The sequence below is a fragment of the Zeus faber genome, assembly GCF_960531495.2.
Source record: "Zeus faber genome assembly, chromosome: 19".
NCBI lineage: Eukaryota > Metazoa > Chordata > Actinopteri > Zeiformes > Zeidae > Zeus > Zeus faber.
This window is the reverse complement of record NC_137206.1, coordinates 25,870,706-25,876,130: the sequence shown is the minus strand read 5'-3', so window position 1 is coordinate 25,876,130 and position 5,425 is coordinate 25,870,706.

Genomic DNA, 5,425 nt, shown 5'->3' with positions numbered 1-5,425 from the left:
CGTTATTGCAGAGAAGTTGCGGGAATGAAAGGCCTAACGATGCGGTCAAGTCCTGCGATTGCAAAGGTTTACCAAAGGAAAGCATTCAAAATTTTGATCCAAGAGGGAAACATCTGAGCTATGGACTTCCCCGTGTCAGAAAAAGACACGTATCAGGGCCAGGTAACTGAATCCACGTGCAAGGAAATTGACACGAAAATACAAAAAATGTTTTATCCAGCATGTTGTAGCATTTCTAAATGCTGAAAACATTGCAAAATGTCGCCAGAAGAGACACCTAAACTGACACCTAGACTGATAAAATACATTAAAATGACATTGACTGTATAACAAATAGTCTTAAAAGCAGAAATGATTGTGTTGCTAAATAAACCCTGAAAAGTGACCTTTCCTCAGTAGAAAACTCTTGCATTTTTGCGACAACCACGTAATTCGGCATTTGATCCATTACATAGGCAGTCGGCTGAAGCTGTTCTCTCAATAGTCGATTTAAAATATTCAGATGCCAGTCACGAGGATCCAGAAATCAGGCTCGGGTGAAAGAAAGAAAACCAGAGTTTTCCGGTAATTGAGTGCATCTAAGTCGGAAATTCCCACCTCAGCTGCCCGTGCGCCTCAAAGCCACAAAGACTCTCTTTATGCCTCCGGCCGAGACGTCCAGGTTGCCTTACCGCAACACATGAGCACCTTCAAGGTCTCGGCGAATGGATCCCAGCGCTCGGTCTGCCTACCCGCACCCCACAACCGACTCCACAACCTCACCTCCGCCATCCGCACAACCCTGGGAACCCGAGGGGCCATTGTCCATCTGGCCTTGATGCGGATTTTGGTGAAAGCGAGAGCGGCCAAAAAAAAAAGCCTTCTGCAGGTTCTCAGGCAGGAGCTTTGTCACAGGCCCGTCCGGGGGGGAGACAGAGGATGGGGCCGACCGCAGTAAGTAGGCTACAGGTAGACTGTGGCAGGGGGAACAAAGGGAAACAGAGTGGGCATTGTGCCGGTGAATGGCCACACATGTATGCGCTCACCATATGAAGCCGGCTGTTAAACAGCGTGGTAGGATTTGATTTCACATTGCTGGGACAAGACGTAAAAAGGTGTTTACTCCCTGAGACCAATTACTCCATTGTTCCGCCTTGGGGTTGAGGCTGCCGCGCTGTGAAGATTTGCTGTGAGACAGATTCAAATGTTTGTGCACGTTGAAGTGGTGATCCGTACGATTTTTCCGTGTCCATTTTGGATATTTACGTCATAAACGGTAAAGAAACGGTAATTTGGTAATTCGGTAAACTGTCAACATGGACGGGCATTCGCCAAAAAGGAACAGCGCCCAAGAAATATCCCTACCACCTCAAGGGATCAGGAAGAAAAAATAAATAAAAATAAATTGATCAGTAGAATCGAACATTTGAGAAAAGAAAAACACGGAAAAAACAGGGATGTTGACTTTTGAATGGAATTCTGGGACTTGTGGCGTGATCCACCCAGCACAGATAATCCTATGGATTTCTGCTCTAAGCTGGGGCCACATTAAGTGATTTTTTATTTTATTTTATATATATATATATATATATATATATATATATATATATATATATATATATATAATTTTTATTTTTTTTTACGTGATTTTTTTTCAATCGTGAACGCTAAAAGGATTGAGCAGCGAACATGTGACGATGGACATGCGCGGATTTTCAATCTCTTCTGCACACACACATAACGACTGCCATCTTTGAAGAGCATGGATCTAAAGACGAAGCGCAAAGGGACGCAGTTTTGTGCTGCTCAAGCACTCACCAGAATGCATCTTTCTGCGAGAGGCAAAATAACTTGTGATATTTTGATATTTTGATGTATTTGTCCAAAACAAACATGGACGCCACACAGCTCACTGCTGTGGTTGTTTGTGCAGCAGCGAACTTGCAACGCTGACCTCATACACCGAAAAGTCAGGCCGTACCTGACCCAATATGCCACTCAACTGCTGGTACAAACCTTGGTGATGTCCCGTCTCGACTACTGCAACGCCCTCTTAACAGGCTTGCCGGCCTGTGCAGTGAAGCCACTACAGATGATACAGAATGCGGCGGCGCGACTGGTGTTCAACCAGCCAAAGAGGGCACATGTCACTCCGCTGCTCATCGAGCTCCACTGGTTACCTGTAGCCGCCCGCATCAAGTTCAAGTCTCTTATGCTGGCCTACAGAGTGATTGCTGGGAATGCTCCCGCCTACTTAAATGCTCTTGTAAGAGCACATGTTACCCCCCGGATGCTGCGCTCGTCAAATGAGCGTCGCCTGGCTCTGCCGGCCATACAGCCACGGCAATCCAGGCTATTCTCATTTGTAGTTCCACGTTGGTGGAACGAGCTGCCAAAAATGAGCAGAGCAGGGACCTCCCTCTCTGTCTTTAAGAAGCACCTGAAGACCCAGCTCTTCAGTGAGTACCTCCTGTCCTAATCTACAATTACTTAGCACCACCTTGCAGTATTTATTGTTACACCAATGTTGTTGTTACACTAATCTCTGTCGCAATGTAGCTGAATGTTATTTTCCCTTGTAAGTCGCTTTGGATAAAAGCGTCTGCTAAATGACTAAATGTAAATGTAAATGTAAATACACTGATCAGACCCTCATGAGTTGACACTGTTCCACAAGTGGTTCCTCATTTCAGAAGTCTGCACTCGCCCGTTTACTGCTTCCTTTGGCTTCGCCATCATGCAGGCACACAATCTCATCGGCTGTTGAAAGTTGCTGTTGCAATTTGAGGCTTTGACACACACACACACACACATTTTGGAAAGGCCAGACCCGATAAAATCACACATTTGATTGAATCGTGACCTGGCCGATTGGGATCGTTTGGAGACAGATTTGAGTCTTTCACTCACACTCGCCCATCGATGGCAGCTACCGCTCCGCAGTACGTCCAACCCGCACCTACCACAACTCCACCCGATCTACAGTCGGAGCCAAATCCGCCCTGAAGATCATGTGATGTGGCCCCAGCTTTAATGGAATTTCAAACGCAGCAGTGAATTATACACAAAGCAACACAAACGCAGACAATCAGTACATCCTCTCCGCTGTGCAACGCGTTCCACTTCCGGCCACGTCTGTCAGAGCGCCGGACAGACTGGATGCCTGCCTGGATTCATCCAGTCGTCTCATTCAAAGCCAGATCCACTTATACAACCTGCAGTGAAAGTGATAGCCGCCACTCTTATGTTCTCAAGCTGAATGGTGCTATAAAAACTATAAATCCCTTTGATATGTGCTCACTTTTATGGTGTGTATGACTGGCATATAGGAACTTTGTTTGAAATCCCTGTTTTACACACTACACGAGCTGCAGAGCTGCAGAACCATTTCCACCTGTCTTAATCCCACCGTCCTAATGCGGCCGGGCTTTGAACTTGGCCTTCATGTGATGTTCTAATCCAGCCAAACATTCGCCGCGACGAAAGACATTACATTACATTTCGTCATTTAGCAGACGCTTTTATCCAAAGCGACTTACAATTATTCAAACACCGACGGACGCAGCCATCAGGAGCAATTAGGGGTTAAGTGTCTTGCTCAAGGACACTACAGCATGCTAGCAGGAGGAGCCTGGGATCAACCAGCAACCTTTAGATTACTAGACGACCAGCTCTACCTCCTGAGCTATAGTCCCCGATCAAAGACATCGCAATCCTCCGCAATGTTTGAGTAGCTCCGACTACGCAACCCCAGTTGCCGTCGGTAGGGATTGTCTGTATTAAATTATCAAGGTTAGAATGATGAAAAATGTTTCATGAGAAACTTTCAGGCTGCCAGGGGGCCTGGGCCATGCCAGATTGAAAGGTGCATTACGCAATGTTTGTGCAAATGAAACCGAATCAGAGGACCTCCTGTAATGAGAAGGACTGCTTAATACTACCGATCGCCCTCAGAATCACCCCCCTAATCTCCCGCTACATGCGCTTTTCGGCGAATTGTTTTCTTTTTGACGGTCCATCAGCACTTACCGGCCGTTCTTCCACCTGTTTAGGTCAAAACAACGGAGAATTTGTGAGTGAGCAAACGAGCGGCTTGTAGGGTTGCCAGCCCCACACTCCAGGAATTTGTCTCCCAGAAAGGAAAATATTTTGTTTACAGGCTGATATAGTGTGCCTGACTGTGCACCACCATGGTGCAATACCGTAATAACAGGCATTGTATTTGGCACAATGTTATAAGTCTGTTTGATGACATTAAAAAGAAAATCTCCGGGCATTTGGTCGGTTCGAGTTGGCAACCCAAATGGCTGCCGACGAGACTCCGACATGAAATGACTTTGACTCGCGACTTGGACGATTGGGATGGTATAGAGAGCAGATCTGGTCCTTCACTCACACGCACACATCGGGTTGGACCCCCCCGGATTTCCCCGGACTTGAAAATCATGTAATGCAGCCCCGTCTCAGAGGGACAAGACAGGGAGTATCCGAAACAACAGTGCTCAACGTTTCCCCCGCACAAACGCTGACACTGAGAGAAACCGGCATCGAGACATGACGTGCGTTCGGGCCGGTCCTACGGAACTGTCCTCTATCTGTCGCATCAAGTTCTAGTTCAAGTTCAAGAGATTATTTGTCACATACATATACATACGGTCATACATATATGTAGTGAAATGTCATGAGACCCGGTGATTAGCGACAATAAGCTCTATAAGCTCTAAAAATACTAGAAATACTAAAATGTACGTAATCTAAACAAGGTGTTCGCGCAGGTGGCTGCAAGAGGCGGCGCAACAATTGCAATTCTGGATTCTATAATTATGTAATAGAATTAATTGTCTGTGTTGTATTAAATATACATTTAAATCCTCCTAGATTAAACTTGCCTTAACTTACCTCCTGGTCCTGGTTATTAAAATATCAAAACACCGAATCAACACAAACTTAAAGCTTAAAATTATAAACTAAATTTGAAAATGAAAATGTAATTCCAGGTTAGCATTATAAAAATAACAATTTTATTACACATGAACATTAAAATATTCCACATATGTATGTGTCATTTAAATTAAAATTTTTACCCAAATAACATTGTATTGGTACTTTATATTTAGATGATGCTCCAAATGAAATGATTTTATATGTATTTTATTAGAATACAAAACATAAACCGGCCTCAGCTCCGTGTCAGCGCCACGCGGCAACCGTCCCCGTCTCCCTTTCCTTCGACTGCGTACCCCACCATAGAATAAAAACATCTGTTATTTGTTTATCAGGGAAAACAACTCTGTTGCCATGGTTTTTCACTCAGCAGAGACAAAAACTGCCTGCCCGGTAGATATTTTATCTCCACCACCAAAATATCTCAAATCAATATGGGCCAGCAATGTGAATAACATAATAAGGCGGCCAAGCTAGTTGTCATCAATATAAGCATATAAAA